We start from the raw sequence: 16,701 nt of genomic DNA, 5'->3' as shown, positions 1-16,701 counted from the left end.
TGTAGCATTTAAACTAGTAGGATTTATCTCAAGAAAAGAAAGAGAGAAAAAAAAAAGACTCAAATTCCTAAAATCTGAAATTAAAGAGGGGACATCACTAATGACCTTACAAAAATAAAAAGGATTATAAAGGAATACTACAAACAATTACATGCCAACAAATTAGGAAACTTGGATTGAAATGGACAAATTCCTAGAAAGATACAAATTATCCAAACTGACTCAAGGGACCACAGACTACCTGAGTAGACCTGTAATAAGTAAAAAGATAGAATTGGTAATTTAAAAAGTTCCTCCCTGTGCCCCCAAGAAAAACTTTATCAGAACTCTGGAAAAAAGTCAATGGTTTATAGTAACCAAGTGAACTCCTATCAAGAAAATGGTGACTGAAATCTGGTAGGAGAAGCCTGTGACACTGTAACTTCCCCATACCCCATCCCACTCCCCAGCTCCACGGCAGTTTGCAGACAGCACCCAGTTCCTCCTGGTGTAGGAGGGAGCAGAGACAATCTTGTTCTCAAAGAACTGATGTCTCTCTTGACCTGGATGGCTCTTGAAAAGCTAACACAAAGGTCTTGCTTTGACTTTGCCTAACCTGGAACTCAGGACAGCGAGTAGAGTAGCCATGGGGATGGCATTTGTTGAAAACATTAAAGCAACTAGGGCAAGTAGTTCTAAAATTCATATGGAACCACAAAAGATCCCAAATAGCCAAAGCAGTCCTGAGAAGAAAGAATAAAGTCGGGGGGATTATGCTCCCTGACTTTGAGCTCTACTACAAAGCCACAGTAATCAAGACAATTTGGTACTGGCACAAGAACAGACCCACAGACCAGTGAAACAGACTAGAGAGCCCAGATATAACTCAAGGATATATGGACAATTAATATACGATAAAGGAGCCATGGATATACAATAGGGAAATGACAGCCTCTTCAACAACTGGTGTTGGCAAAACTGGACAACTACATGCAAGAGAATGAAACTTATTATTATCTAACCCCACACACAAAAAGAAACTCAAAATGGATCAAAGACCTGAATGTAAGTCATGATACCATAAAACTCTTAGAAGAAAACATAGGCAAAAATCTCTTGAATATAAACATGAGCAACTTTTTCCTGAACACATCTCCTTGGTCAAGGAAAACAAAATAAAAAATGAATACATGGGACTACATCATGCTAAAAAGCTTCTGTACAGCAAAGGACACCATCAGCAGAACAAAAAGGCATCCTAGAGTATGGGGGCATATATTTGTAAATGACATATCCGACAATGGGTTAACATCCAAAATATATAAAGAACTCACACACCTCAACACCCAAAACACAAATAACCTGATTAAAAAATGGGCAGAGGATATGAACAGACACTTCACCAAAGAAGAAATTCAGATGGCCAAAAGACACATGAAAAGATGTTCCACATTGCTAATTATTGGGGAAATGCAAAGTAAAACCACAATGACATATCACTTCACACTAGTTAAGGTGGCCAACATAGAAAAGACTAGTAACAACAAATGCTGGCAAGAATGTGGAGAAAGTGGAACCCTCCTACACTGCTGGTGGGAAGGTAAACTAGTTCAAGCAGTGTGGAAGCAATACTGAGGTTCCTCAAAAAACTAAAAATAGAAATACCATTTGACCTGGGAATCCCACTCCTTAGAATTTACCCAAAAAATACAACTTCTCAGATTCAAAAAGACATATGCACCCCTATGTTTATCGTAGCACTTTTTACAATGGCCAAGATATGGAAGCAACCTAAGTGTCCATCAGTAGATGAATGGATTAAGAAGATGTGATACATATACACAATGGAATACTATTCAGCTAAAAAAAACAAATCCTACCATTTCCAACAACATGGATGGAGCTGGAGGACATTATGCTCAGTGAATTAAACCAGGCAGGAAAGACAAGTGTCAAATGATTTCCCTCATTTGTGGAATATAACAGTGAAGCAAAACTGAAGGAACAAAATAGCAGCAGACTCACAGACTCCAAGAAGGGACTAGCGGTCACCAAAGGGGAGGGTTGGGGAGGGAGGGAGAAGGGGATTGAGGGGTATTATGTTTGGTACACATGGTGTGGGGATCACGGGGAAACAGTGCAGCACAGAGAAGGCAAACAGTGACTCTGCGGCATCTTATTACACTGATGGACAGTGACTGCAATGGGGTCTGGGGGGGACTTGATAATATGGGTGAATGTAGTAACCACATTGTTTTTTCATGTGAAACCTTCGTAAGAGTGTATATCAATAATACCTGAATAAAAAATAAAAAAATAATAATGGAAAGAGTCTTCACTGACAGCATTTGACAAAGAACAGTCCACAGAAATAGTCTAGAAAAGTCCCTGAACAGTTACAACCACGAGGAAGAGCAGCAGGCAGCCCTGGGGTGGAGGGAAAATCCGACTCCCAGAGTCCCCGCGTTGGAATGTTCAGCATGTCCAGTTTCTCAGCAAAAAGTTACGACGCATGCAAACAAAGATGGTCCAATCACAGGGTCATCTATTTCATGCAAAAGGAATCAAACAAGATGTGGCCTTTTATGTCTGGCTTCTTTTACCAGTAAGCATGGCATTTTTTCGGGTTAATCCACATTTCACAGCATTTATCTACCATAACTTCATCCTTTTTATGACCAGGAAACATTGCATTGTCTGTAGAGACCACATTTTCTGCCTCTATTAATCTATTGATGGGCATCTGGATTGTTTCCATTTTGGCTTTTATGAATACTTCTATCCACACCTAAACACTTAATAAACATGCACTGACTCACTGATAACAAATCTGGTGGACGCTAGGATACCAGGAGTTGGGCCTGGACTCCAGGCCATATCAGCGTGTACTGTTTAAAAACTTTTTGTGTTGAGATGTAATGGAACTGCTGTGCCCTCAACACCTGCGTTTCACACTGTGGATCTCCCTGTGTGTCTGCGTGTGTAGCCCACGGAGGGAGCTCAAATTCAAAGTTGAATACAGGTCCACAGACCTGGACCACAGCTCTGGGACCTGACTGAGTTCCAGAATTCACAACATGGGGGATTTAGAAAGGTGCATAATGCATACACCGTGTTTTAAATAATCCCCAGGGGGTCCAGGACAGCACCTGGTGACCAAATCATAACACCTAGGATGACTCAGAGTAAAGCGGAATAAATAGACTGCAAAGAGCAACATGTGAATTCAGGTTTGGCCACCAAAGGAGACTGGAGACACCCTGGCATTCTCAGAACTTCCTAGGTTTCTAGACTGCAGAGAAAAGGGTATGTGTGAACTGTATTAGTTTCTATTCAGAGGCAAAATGATTTCCCTGCCAATTCTCAAGTTTCTTTTACAGGGCTGCTGGAAGCTGTTTTCAGTCCTCCGAGGAGCAAAGAACCCAGCTTTATTCATCTCCCAGTAATAAAACAAGCTGATAAAATATAAAGTAGTATTTTGTAAAATAAGATGTTAAGCATTTTCTCCTTCTCATGGATTACACCAAGTGCTTTACATGCATTCATTCACTCACTCCTCACTCACTACCCAGAGGCTGGTTCTATTATTACTTCCATTTTACAGGGAAGGAAAGGGACTCTGAGAGGACAAGTAATCTGTCCAAAGTCATGTACTTAACAAGTAGTTGAGCCAGATTTTAAACCCAGATAATTTGACCTTAGAGCTTGTGTGCTTATCCACCACACAACACTGATTCCTTACGGAATAAACAGCAGACCACATTGTGTACCCTTTAAACTAGAAAACACAAGAGGTTCTGGGTGGGGCCAGGGCGGGAGACAGACTGTCTCTGGAATCCCCCAACGCTTGAATCACCTGCTTTCCAGCATACTCCCAAAGTCCAGAGAACACATCGGTCTGGTCACAACCTCGGGCAAGCAAGCCCAAAGTCCAAAGGCCGTGCTTTTCCACAAAGTAAAGCAAGCCCCCCTCAGCCGATATTGAATTTACTTGGGTTCTGTCATCACACAAATTCAATTCATCAAGTGTCAGCACCTTCCATGTCCCTGTGGGGCAGGGTCTGTGGTGCCCTGGATCCTTGTAGACATACCCAAGGGTCCAGATACTCTTTCCAAGAATTGTATGTGTTTTCATTTTAAGAATTAACTAAAAGAAAAAAAATCAGTGTATCTATATGATTGGATTAACACTCTATAACCAAGTGCTACCATTTGGTTTTGATGCCTAGGGTATGTTTACAATGGCACTAAGGCAAACAAGGACTATTTTTACTGCCGCAGGCTAATGAGAAGCTAGAGGTGGATTTAGCTCATTGCAATGCCTTCTGTTCAATTAAAAGCCAACAGGCATCCTGGTACAAATGGAGGTTTTACTGTAGTTCAAACTGAGAAAGAATGGAAGAATTGAGACATCACAGGGTCTGCTAAATGCAGAAGGGCTCAGTGTGGCAGTCGGGAAAGTAGTTGTTTCAAGGAAGCAGCTAAACTTCAACAAAATAGCATGTTTGTATTTTGAATTACATTGGCTCGGTTGCTTGGCTTGTGTTTAAGTGTATGCTGACTTTATAGCAGAGAGAACTGTATAAGAACTGTTAAACTCTAGGAATATAAGCCTTGTTTCATCAACATTTTTGCATTAACTGTTTAAAAAACAATAAGTCAATACTGGCGATCCAATGCAATTTCAATTTTTTTCTTTTAAAACAGGGTCATCACTCCATGACTGGTGGGGGTAGGAAGAGAAAGAACTCTGTGAAATGCTACCTTTTGGTGGGGGGTAACCTGCCATATGGTTCTAGACTGCAGCAGGAAGTCCACACTAGATAAATAATGTTTACTGTAGCATTGTTTGGAGGGAGGGGAAAATCTGAATGTTTACCTGGTCTACAAAGATGTTTTGTTTAGCCTGCAGTAAATTTAAATATTTTCTACTAGTTATCAAATTGAAAAATCTGTCTGAGTTCTTTTGGATAGCGTATGAACTCTCCAGAAGAACTTTCTGTACTTACAGAAATGTTCTAAATCTGCACTAATGATAGCCACGAGCCACAGAGCTAAGGAATACCTAGAAATGCAGCTGGTGCAACTGAGTGACTATTTATTTTATTTTAATTCAGTTCAAATTTATATAGCTACAAGTGGCTAGTGCCTACCAAATTGGACACTACAGATTAAGAGATTCTATGTTAAGTAAGGCTGCCAACTTGTATTTAAAATTCTGGGGGAAAAAATCTGAGCATCTTTCAACACTGAGTCCACATTCCTGTAAAGTAACAACTGGCTGGAGCTAAGAAGCTGTAGCTACTTTAGACAGAGCATGCCCCCATCAGTTTGCCACAGTCTTCACCACTCCCTGTTCTCTCACACCCACCCATCCTCTCATTTATATGCCCTGTCAGGCCTGTAGAGGCATCTGAATTCAAAACCCTGATTTGTGTGGTTTTCTTTGACCAACATCTCTTTAGTCAGTTTTGCCAAATGAAGCCCTTCAGAATCATGCCTAAATGCCCCCTTGACCTGGAGAATACTGTTCACATAACACAGTCCGAGGTTATTTCTTCCTCCTCTGAACTCCAATAAGCACTTGTGTGATAATCCTAACACTTATCCCAAATGGCCTCAGAATTTATTTTTCAGGTTCTTCAATTTTCTCTAGACTATAAGCTCTAGGTGGCTGTGACTCTGCTTTATGTGTGCATACTTCTCATAACATCTCAGCTGGGACAGAACTCTGATCAAAGAAGGCTCTCAGCAGCGCTTTCACTGAAGAGTGACAGGATTCCACTGTGCCACCTCTCTTCCTTTCTGAAAAGCCCCAACCTGTTGGACCATCAGCCTTTTATTACCCAAGCACCACCCTCTTCTTTCCCTCTGCATCAGTGTTACAGGGAGGAAGTGATCATCTTTGAGTAACAGCAGGCTGCTGGAAGCTGCATGAAGAGACAGACCTGCAGCTTTTACCCTATGAAAGTTTTTCCTCATTTCCCAGTCCTAACTTTGTTATAAAACATAGGCCTGTCCACTCCTAGGAATTTAGTCTAAGATTGCAGTAGCACAGTTTCAAAAAGACAGATGCACCCCTATGTTTATGGCAGCACTATTTACAATAGCCAAGACATGGAAGCAACCTAGGTGTTCATCAGTGGATCAGTGCATGAATGGATAAAGATGTGATACATATACATAATGGAATATTATTCAGCCATAACAAGAAAAGAAATCCTACCATTTGCAGCAACATGGACGGAGCTGGAGGGTACTATGTTCAGTAAAATAAGGCAGGTGGAGAAAGACAAGTATCAAATGATTTCACACATATGTGGAGTATAAGAACAAAGCAAAAACTGAAGGAACAAAACAGCAGCAGACTCACAGAACCCAAGAATGGACTAACAGTGACCAAGGGAAACAGACTGGGGAGGATGGGTGGGAAGGGAGGGATAAGGGGGAAAATGGGGCATTAGGATTAGCACACTTAATGTAGCAGGTGGGGACACAGGAAAGGCAGCATATCCACAGAAGACAAGTAATGATTCCATAGCATCTCACTACGCTGATGGACAGTGACTGTAATGGGGTATGTGGGGGGGACTTGATAATAGGGGAGTCTAGTAACCATAATGTTGTTTAAGTAATTGTACATTAATGATACCAAAAAACAAAAATTCAAAAAAACAAAAACTAAAAAAACCATAGGCCTGTTTTGAACTACACAATGTTCTTTAAAAATGGATCAGCCAAAACTCGCAACAAAATGGGTACAGAGGGCAACTACCTCAACATAATAAAGACCACATATGATAAACCCACAGCTAACATCATGCTGAAGAGAGAGAAGGTGAAAGCTTTTCCTCTGAGATCGGGAACAAGACAGGGATGCCCACTCTCCCCACTGTTATTCCACATAGTACTGGAGGTCCTAGCCATGGCAATTAGACAAAACAAAGAAATAAAAGGAATCCAAATTGGCAAAGAAGAAGTTAAAGTTTCACTATTTGCAGATGACATGATATTGTACATAAAAACCCTAAAGACTCCACTCCAAAACTACTAGAACTGATATTGGAATACAGCAAAGTTGCAGGATACAAAATTAACACACAGAAATTTGTGGCTTTCCTATACACTAACAATGACCTAATAGAAAGAGAAATCATGAGAAGAATTCCATTCACAATTGGATCAAAAAGAATAAAATACTTAGGAATAAACCTAACCAAGGAAGTGAAAGACCTATACCCTGAAAACTATAAGACACTCTTAAGAGAAATTAAAGAGGACACTAACAAATGGAAACTTATCCCATGCTCTCAGCTAGGAAGAATTCATGTCATCAAAGTGGCCTCCTGCCCAAAGCAATATACAGATTTGATGCAATCCCTATCAAATTACCAACAAACTGGAACAAATAGTTCAAAAATTCATATGGAAACACCAAAGACCCCCCAATAGCCAAAGCAATCCTGAGAAGGAAGAATAAAGTGGGGGTGGGGGGATCTCACTGCCCAACTTCAAGCTCTACTATAAAGCCACAGTAATCAAGACAATTTGGTACTGGCACAAGAACAGAGCCACAGACCAGTGGAACAGAATAGAGACTCCAGACATTAACCCAAACATATATGGTCAATTAGTATATGATAAAAGAGCCATGGACATACAATGGGGAAATGACAGTCTCTTCAACAGATGGTACTGGCAAAACTGGACAGCTACATGTAAGAGAATGAAACTGGATCACTGTCTAACCCCATACATAAAAGTAAATTTGAAATGGATCAAAGACCTGAATGTAAATCATGAAACCATAAAACTCTTAGAAAAAAACACAGGCAAAAATCTCTTGGACATAAACATGAGCAACTTCTTCATGAAAATATCTCACCGGGCAAGCGAAACAAAAGCAAAAATGAGTAAGTGGGACTATCTCAAGCTGAAAAGCTTCTGTACAGCAGAAGACACCATCAAAAGAACAAAAAGGTATCCTACAGTATGGGAGAATATATTCATAAATGACAGATCCGATGAAGAGTTGACATCCAAAATATATAAAGAGTGCACGGACTTCAACAAAGAAAAAGCAAATAAGACAATTAAAAAATGGGCATAGGAGCTGAACAGACAGTTCTCCAAAGAAGAAATTCAGATGGCCAACAGACACATGAAAAGATGCTCCACACCGCTAGTCATCAGAGAAATGAAAATTAAAACCACAATGAGATACCACCTCACACCAGTAAGGATCGCTACCATCCAAAAGACAAACAACAACAAATGTTGGCGAGGTTGTGGAGAAAGGAACCCTCCTACACTGCTGCTGGGAATGTAAATTAGTTCAACCATTGTGGAAAGTAGTATGGAGGCTCCTCAAAAAGCTCAAAAGAAATACCTATTGACCCAGAATCTCCACTTCTAGGAATTTATCCTACGAATGCAGCAGCCCAGTTTCAAAAAGACAGATGCACCCCTATTTTTATCACAGCACTATTTACAATAGCCAAGAAATGGAAGCAACCTAAGTGTCCATCAGTAGATGAATGGATAAAGAAGATGTGGTACATATACACAGTGCAATATTATTCAGCCATAAGAAGAAAACAAACTGTACCATTTGCAACAACATGGATGAAGCTAGAGGGTATTATGCTCAGTGAAATAAGCCAGGTGGAGAAAGACAAATACCAAATGATTTCACTCTTATGTGGAGTATAAGAACACAGAAAAACTAAAGGAACAAAACAGCAGCAGAATCACAGAACCCAAGAATGGACTAACAGTTACCAAAGGGAAAGGGACTGGGAAGGATGGGTGGGAAGGGAGGGATAAGGGTGGGGAAAAAGAATGGGGGCCTTACGATTAGCATGTATAATGTGTGGGGGGGCATGGGGAGTGCTGTGAAACACAGAGAAGACAAGTAGTGATTCTATAGCATCTTACTATGCTGATGGACAGTGACTGTAATGGGGTTTGTGGGGTGCACTTGGTGAAGGGGGAGTCTAGGAAACATAATGTTCAGCATGTAACTATAGATTAAAGATAACAAAATGAAAAAAAACCATAAAAAAATAAAATAAAATAAAATGAAAATGGATCAGCCACTGACATTTCTTTTAATGGAGAGATTTCAACTAAATATGTGGATTTCTGACTTCTCTTAAAAATTACCAGATTTGATATTCCCTGATAGTCATCAATAAGAGAGAGCTGACAGATGGTGCCGTCTCTAGAGAAGGCTGTGGCCTCCAGTTCCCACAGTCCTCACTTATCTTCTTGCCAGGCCCCTATAATAATCATCATCATAATAGTAAGAGTAGAAGCAAACATTTATAAAGGCTTTATCATATACCAGGCCCTACTCTAACCATGTATGTATCATCTCATTTAATTCCCACAATACCCCTTTGAGGCAATATGCTGTATTATTAACCCTATTTTATGGATGACGTAGTCTAGAGAAGTTAAGTAACTTACCCCAAATCAAGGTCATGATTCACCCCCAGGTAGTCTGACTTCAAAGCTCTCACACATAACCACTCCACTGTGTTGTAATTCCACACTTGAGGCAGGGACTCCTGTGTAATACTCTGCACCCATATTTTTAAACTGACTAGTCAGGAAAGACTCCCTCCTCTGGCCATCCAACCAATATAATTTTTACCAGAAGTTTAACTCATTTCCTCCGATATCTCATGAAAAGAGCAGATTTAAAGCTTACATTGTGAAAGAGAAAGACATGGTGCAATCAGTAGCCTCTGACTGTACTTCCCAGGAAAATTTCTTACCCAGAATTAACTAAACGAAGAAAAGAGACACCAAAGTTTCTCACTCTAAAAGCTGATCCTAAAAGAAGGTGCAAATAAGCACTAAAATCTAGAGGAGCAGTTTTCATGGTGAGGTGGATGGCAATGTGGGGAGCCCCCAGGTCTTCAAGAGTCTTTCAGGAAGTCAACGAGGTCAAAACTATTTTCATAAAAATATCTGCCTTTTTCATTCTCAGGGAAACTTTGCAGAGGCTACAGGACATATCCAAAGAGGCTGAATACAAAAGCAGTTATAAGAAACAACTATAAAACAATGCTATTATTCTCACTACATTTTTTGTTTCCTGAAACAGTCTTTTAATAAAAATGTCAATTATGTTAACACAGAATTGGTCTACTATTGCTATTTATAAATGAATTAAAAAATATTGTTTAAGTTTATTAGTTTAAACTTCTAATGCAGCAAATGTCAGCAGATAGAGTACACATGCAGAACGCCTCTTTGGGGTCTTCCATATTAAAGTGCAGACAAGTCCTAAGATCAGTAAGTTTGAGAACTTTGGTCCTAAAGAAAACAAGTCCTGCATATACGCATAGGCCCAGGGGTATATGTATCTGTGTAAGTGTGTCTAACACAGAAAGAAACCCTAAAACAAAACTTCTAAACTGGCGGCCACCAGACAAGTTTTGTAAGGGGCTTACACTGTCTTTAAATATTCATTAAACTTGTCAGCATTTTTAAAGATCAAAAGGTTCCACACAGAGACAGTGTTCTGGTCTCTTCACCAAAAAAAAAAAAAAAATTAAGTTCTGCAAAGCAAAACAGAAGAAAGAAAACAGCACTACACTCATGGACACTGAGAGGTGACAAGTGGTTACCAAGGGGGAGGGGATGGGGCCAGTGAGGAGGGTGGGGTGTACGGTGATAGGGGGATAAGAGAGCCCAGTAATTTGCAGTCACAATGTTAGGGGGTCTCAGGGACTGCTAAACCACTGTGATGTACATTTGAAACCAACATAAGATTGTCTATCAACGATACTTTAATTTTAAAAAATGAAGTTCTTGCAACACTGTCCTGGCATTTCTATGTGGCCATTTGCATTGACTGGCGTCGCTTAGGGCGCAGTCTGGATGATCACACTCAGGGCCTGTCGGTATCTTAAGTTGCTAGCCTGGGCTAGAGAAGGAAAAGGCATTTTTGCAATAAACAATGAAACATAAGCCAATCTATAAATGTCTGCATGCCTCCAGAGAGGTGAACATGCACAACAAATAACCCCTTTCCTTATCTGATTTCCCAAACAGCAATTCCGTAATGATCTCACCACTGGTACAGAGATTTTTGGAGGGATTAGAAACACTTCTGAGAAAGAAAGGAATCCACCGAGGAAGGGCAGAAACTCACCGGAAGAGCAAGTGAGGGATCCTCCAGGGAACAGGAGGGCCCAGGTCAGGACCCACAGGGACAGCAACGGTCAGACCACTGGGTACTGCCTCCTGGAACGCCGGGTGGTAAATTCAGGATTCGTCCAACTTCTTTTGTCCTGAAGAGCAGGTGCTGGAAAGGAAGGGGACAATTCAGAACTTGGGTCCCCAAGGAAGCCAGGACACTGCTGAGAAATTGGAGGAGATGGCAGCTTTTAGAAGAAAGGAAGCAATAGCAAACGGGAGAGATCTAGGTGGGAGAAAGGGTTCTGTTGTTAAGAAAAAGTTGTTTTTTCCTCCTTTCCTATCTCCCCTGTCTGGGGAGGGACCTGGGGATTTTGCTGGGACAAGCCTAACTGGGTAGAACTGGTGATCAAGAGAGGCTTTTGTTGGAGAGTTGGGGAAGAGGGTTGGGAAAACAAGTATCAGACCAGAGAGAAACTGGGAATGAATGGTTTGTTAATGAGTTGGAAAGATACACCAAAAAATCCTGGTGGAAAGGAAGAATTTTTGCTGGACAGCAATCCTGGACGGAGGGAAAAAATCTGTGAAGAAAGAAAGATATTTTTTCTTCTAAGTTCCAAAAAGGAGGGGGAGGGTTGTACTCAAGGGATAGAGAGAGATTTTTGTTTTTGCTGGATGATCCTAAAAAGAAAGAAACCTGGGTCCCCAAGATGAGGAGGACTCTTCAGGAGGAAACAGAATTTTTAGCAGAACGAACCTGGAAGTGGGGGTCGGCGAATCCAAGGCCAAGATGCAGAAAGGGCGGAGGTCGGGCAGGGCCCCAGCTACGAGCTGGAGAGCTGCGATGGGGCAGTTGGGGCCTGGGGGGCGGCGTGGGTAAGAAAAGGGGTGCAGTGGCCAGCGGCCGCTGAGTCTTCTCCAAGGGAGAAGGGGCTGCGGGGTGCAGCAAGGCCCGGAGCCGTTGGGAGGGCAGACAGTGGGTGCGTGACGCGGGGCGAGGGGCGCCCTTACAAAGGTTGATAGGTGCCCTCAAAAATAAATGTACAAACAAATTAGATTTTAAAGGGATAAGAGGCTGAAAATGACGAAGGAGTGGGAAGGTGGATAGAGACGAAGAGAGGCGGCCGTGGCGGCAGCAACCGGGTTTTACCCGCTTCCGGGGGTCGCGCGCCGGGCCTCGCGGGTCTCCAAGCGTCCCCCGGTCTCCACAGCGCTGCCCGCCGGCCGGGCACGCTCGCGCAGCCGGGCCTGCCCCCGGGGCATCTTGTGAGCTCACCCGCGACGCGGGCACGCGTGCGCGGCACCGGCCGCGGCCGCCTTGCCCGGCCCGGAGCATCCTCGCGCGCCCCTTAGACGCCCGGGCTCCCCGCGCGTGCGGCCCGGCGGGGCGGCCTCGGCGGCTTTTCGTCCAACGCCGAGGGGCGGGGCCCGGGCGGGGCCTCCGGCGGGGCGGGGCTGAGCGCGGTTAGGCGCCCGGCGGCGGACGGGAAGGGAGGCGGTTGGCCGGGGGAAGGCAGAGCAGGGTTAGGAGCCGCCGGGGGACGCCCCGGAACGCGCTGATGCGGAGCTCGCGCCCGTGCGGGCCGTTGGGAGCCGCAGTCCCCGTCCCCGCGAGGAGGGCTTGGGGAGCAGGCGCCCCTCCCGCAGGGCTGTGGGGCTCAGCGAGGCGGCCCCACGTGCTCTTCAGGAGGCGGCAGCGGACCACGAGCCCCCAGGCCTGCCCTTCGGGGCCTTGGGAAGGCGCGGGGCTGAGAACCCCTAAGGGGGCGCGAGCTCACCCGCCTTCCCTTGAGCAAACCCTGAGCCATGTGCGGGTCTGGCCCTGTGCTCAGCAGCGTTGAGGGACAGACAGAAAAGGGAGGAGCAATGGCCCGGTCTGGTCAGGGAGTTTGCTCCCTGGAAGGACACAGGGATTCATTCCTTAGAAATCCAACACAGGAAATCGTATACGGAGACTACGTACAGTGGTTGCCTTGGGATGGGATGGGCTGGGGATGGGCTGTAAAGGACATGAGGGGATCCGATTGGGGTGATGCAAATATTCTAAAAGGGACGTTGACGGTTGGACAATCTGGTGAATTTACTAAAAATTGTTGGATTATACACTTACAATGGGTGACTTTTATGGAAATAATGCTTCAAAGTTTTCTTATTTTTTCATAATGGATCCCTGGGGTAGACAACAAAAAGGACTGGCATTCTACTTTTGGGTTCCTTAATTCTGCAAATATTGCTTACTGAGTTTCTGTTCTCTGCTGAGGTACAGCAGTGTCTGTACCTCAGAAACAAACGTTTCTGCCTCAGCTTGTATTCCAGAACATCACCACCCAAAAGAAATACAAGCCCCAAGTGTCAGACACAATTTTACATTTCCTAGTAATCATTTTTTTAAACAAAGGTTACAAAAAAAGGTGAAAACAACTTTAATAACAATTCAACCTGCAATGTTATTTTAACATTTAATCAATATAAAAATTTTAATGAGATAATTTACTTATTTTTTATTCTTTAAAATCTGGTGTATATTTACATTCACAGGACATCTCAATTCGGACTAGCCACATCATAGCCACATATAGCGAGTGGCTCTGGTACTCCACAGCATACCTCTAGTGGGGGACAGACCAATACTTTATGAATATAATATGGTTACACTTTAAAAAAAAATAAGGAAAGAGGACAGACTGTCAGAGGATACATTTTTTTTGGTATCATGAATGTACAATTACTTGAACAACATTATGTTACTAGACACCCCCCACTATCAAGTCCCCGCTACATACCACATTACAGTCACTGTCCACCAGCATAGTAAGATGCTAGAGTCACTACTACTTGCTTTCTCTGTGCTATACTGCCTTCCCCATGACCCCCCTACATTATGTCTGCTAATTATAATGCCCCTTTTTCTCCTTTTTCCCCTTCCCACCCATCCTCCCCAGTCCCTTTCCCTTTGTTAACTGTTAGTCCACTCCTGGGTTCTGTGAGTCTGATGCTGTCCTGCTCCTTCAGGTTTTTTATTTGTTCTTACACTCCACAGATGAGTGAAATCATTCAGTACTTGTCTTTCTCTGCTTGGCTTATTTCACTGAGCATAATACCCTCTAGCTCCATCCATGCTGTTGCAAATAGACCTGCAGCTTTTAACCTATGAAAAGTTTTTCCTGATTTCCCCACTCCTAACATTGTTAAAAAACATAGTCCTGTCCCCTCCTAGGAATTTGCCCTAAGAATAGAGGAGCCAGTTTGAAAAAGACATATGCACCCCTATGTTTATTGCAGCAGTATTTACAATAGCCAAGAAATGGAAGCAACCTAAGTGTGTCCATTTGTAGATGAATAGATGAATAAGATGTGGTACACATATACAATGGTATATTATTCAGCCATAAGAAGAAAACAAACCCTACCACTTGCAACAACATGGATGGAGCTAGGGGGTATTACGCTCAGTGAAATAAGCCAGGCGGAGAAAGACAAGTACCAAATGATTTCACTCATATGTGGAGTGAAAGAACAAAGCAAAAACTGAAGGAACAAGACAGCTGCAGAATCACAGAACCCAAGAATGGACTAGCAGTTACCAAAGGAAAAGGGACTGCGGAGGATGGGTGGGAAGGGAGGGATAAGGGGACGAGGCGAGTGGGGGAAGAAAGAGGCCACTAAGATCAGCATGTATAATGTGGGGGGAGGGCTGTGCAACACAGAGAAGACAAGTAGTGACTCTACAGCATCTTACTACGCTGATGGACAGTGACTGTAATGCGGTTTGTGGCGGGACTTGGTGAAGGGGGGAGTCTAGTAAACATAATGTTCCCCATGTAATTGTAGATTATGATACCAAAAAAAAGAATTAATAAATATTGTTAAAGTTTATTAGTTTAAACTTGTAATGCAGCAAATATCAGCAGATATAATTCACATGCAGAACACCTCTTTGGGGTCTTCCATAATTTCTAAGTGTAGACAAGTCATAAGATCAAGAAGTTTGAGAAGATCAAGAAGTTTGAGAACTTTAGCCCTAAAGAGAACAAGTCCTGCACATACGCATGTGCCCAGGAGGATATATATCTGTGTAAGTGTGTCTAACACAGAAAGAAACTCTAAACCAAAAATTCTAAACTGGCAGCCAGCAGACATGTTTTGTGAGGGGCCTACACTGTCTTTAAATATTTATTAAATTCATTGATAGCATTTTTAAAGATCCAAGCATTTCACAGAGACAGCATTCTGGTCTCTTCACCAAAAAAAAAAAAAATTAAGTTCTGCAATGCAAAACAGAAGAAAGAAAACAGCAGTTGACTCATGGACACTGAGAGGTGACTTGTGGTTACCAAGGTGGAGTGGATAAGGCCAGTGTGGTGGTGGGGGGGGGGCGGCGACAGGGGGATAAAGGGGTACAGTAATTTGCAGTCACAATATTAGGTGGTGACAGGGACTGCTGAATCACTGTGATGTATATTTGAAACCAACATAAGACTGTATATCAACGATACTTTAATTTTAAAAAATGAAGTTCTCGCAACACTGTCCTGGCATTTCTATGTGCCATTTGCATTGACTGGCGTCGCTTAGGGCGCAGTCTGGATGGTCACACTCAGGGCCTGTCGGTATCTTAAGTTGCTAGCCTGGGCTAGAGAGGGAAAAGGCATTTTTGCAATAAAGAAGGAAACATAAGCCAATCTATAAATGTCTGCATTCCTCCAGGAAGGTCAACATGCACAACAAAAAACCCCTTTCCTTATCTGATTTCCGAAACAGCAATTCCATAATGATCTCACCACTGGTACAGAGATTTTTGGAGGGATTTGAAACACTTCTGAGAAAGAAAGGAATCCACCGAGGAAGGGCGGAAACTCACCGGAAGAGCAAGTGAGGGATCCTCCAGGGAACAGGAGGGCCCAGGTCAGGACCCACAGGGACAGCAACGGTCAGACCACTGGGTACTGCCTCCTGGAACGCCGGGTGGTAAATTCAGGATTCGTCCAACTTCTTTTGTCCTGAAGAGCAGGTGCTGGAAAGGAAGGGGACAATTCAGAACTTGGGTCCCCAAGGAAGCCAGGACACTGCTGAGAAATTGGAGGAGATGGCAGTTTTTAGAAGCAAGGAAGCAATAGCAAACGGGAGAGACTAGGTGGGAGAAAGGGTTCTGTTGTTTAAAAAAGTTGTTTTTTCCTCCTTTCCTATCTCCCCTGTCTGGGGAGGGACCTGGGGATTTTGCTGGGACAAGCCTAACTGGGTAGAACTGGTGATCAAGAGAGGCTTTTGTTGGAGAGTTGGGGAAGAGGGTTGGGAAAACAAGTATCAGACCAGAGAGAAACTGGGAATGAATGCTTTGTTAATGAGTTGGAAAGATACACCAAAAAATCCTGGTGGAAAGGAAGAATTTTTGCTGGACAGCGATCCTGGACGGGGGGTGTGGGGGGGGGAATCTGTGAAGAAAGAAAGATATTTTTTGCTCTAAGTACCAAAAAGGAGGGGGAGGGTTGTACTCAAGGGATAGAGATTTTTGTTTTTGCTGGAAGATCCTAAAAAGAAACAGACCTGGGTCCCCAAGATGAGGAGGACTCT

At 43.1% G+C, this 16,701-nt stretch overlaps 1 protein-coding gene across 1 annotated transcript in view; it reads right to left on the bottom strand.

The window, feature by feature from the left end:
- LOC140847139 (zinc finger protein 541-like) overlaps positions 1-16,146 on the bottom strand; it is a 50,382-nt gene extending 34,236 nt beyond the window's left edge. The window contains exons 1-2 of the mRNA XM_073226385.1: positions 15,992-16,146; positions 11,147-11,299 (exon numbers count right to left, since the gene is read on the bottom strand). The gene's annotated coding sequence lies outside the window, so the exon portion shown is untranslated. The remainder of the gene's footprint in view (positions 1-11,146; positions 11,300-15,991) is intronic.
- Positions 16,147-16,701: the final 555 nt, after the last annotated feature.

Source organism: Manis javanica, chromosome 17 (genome assembly GCF_040802235.1).
Source record: "Manis javanica isolate MJ-LG chromosome 17, MJ_LKY, whole genome shotgun sequence".
NCBI lineage: Eukaryota > Metazoa > Chordata > Mammalia > Pholidota > Manidae > Manis > Manis javanica.
Note: the sequence above shows the minus strand (reverse complement) of the source record. Positions and strands in the feature narration are given on the sequence as shown.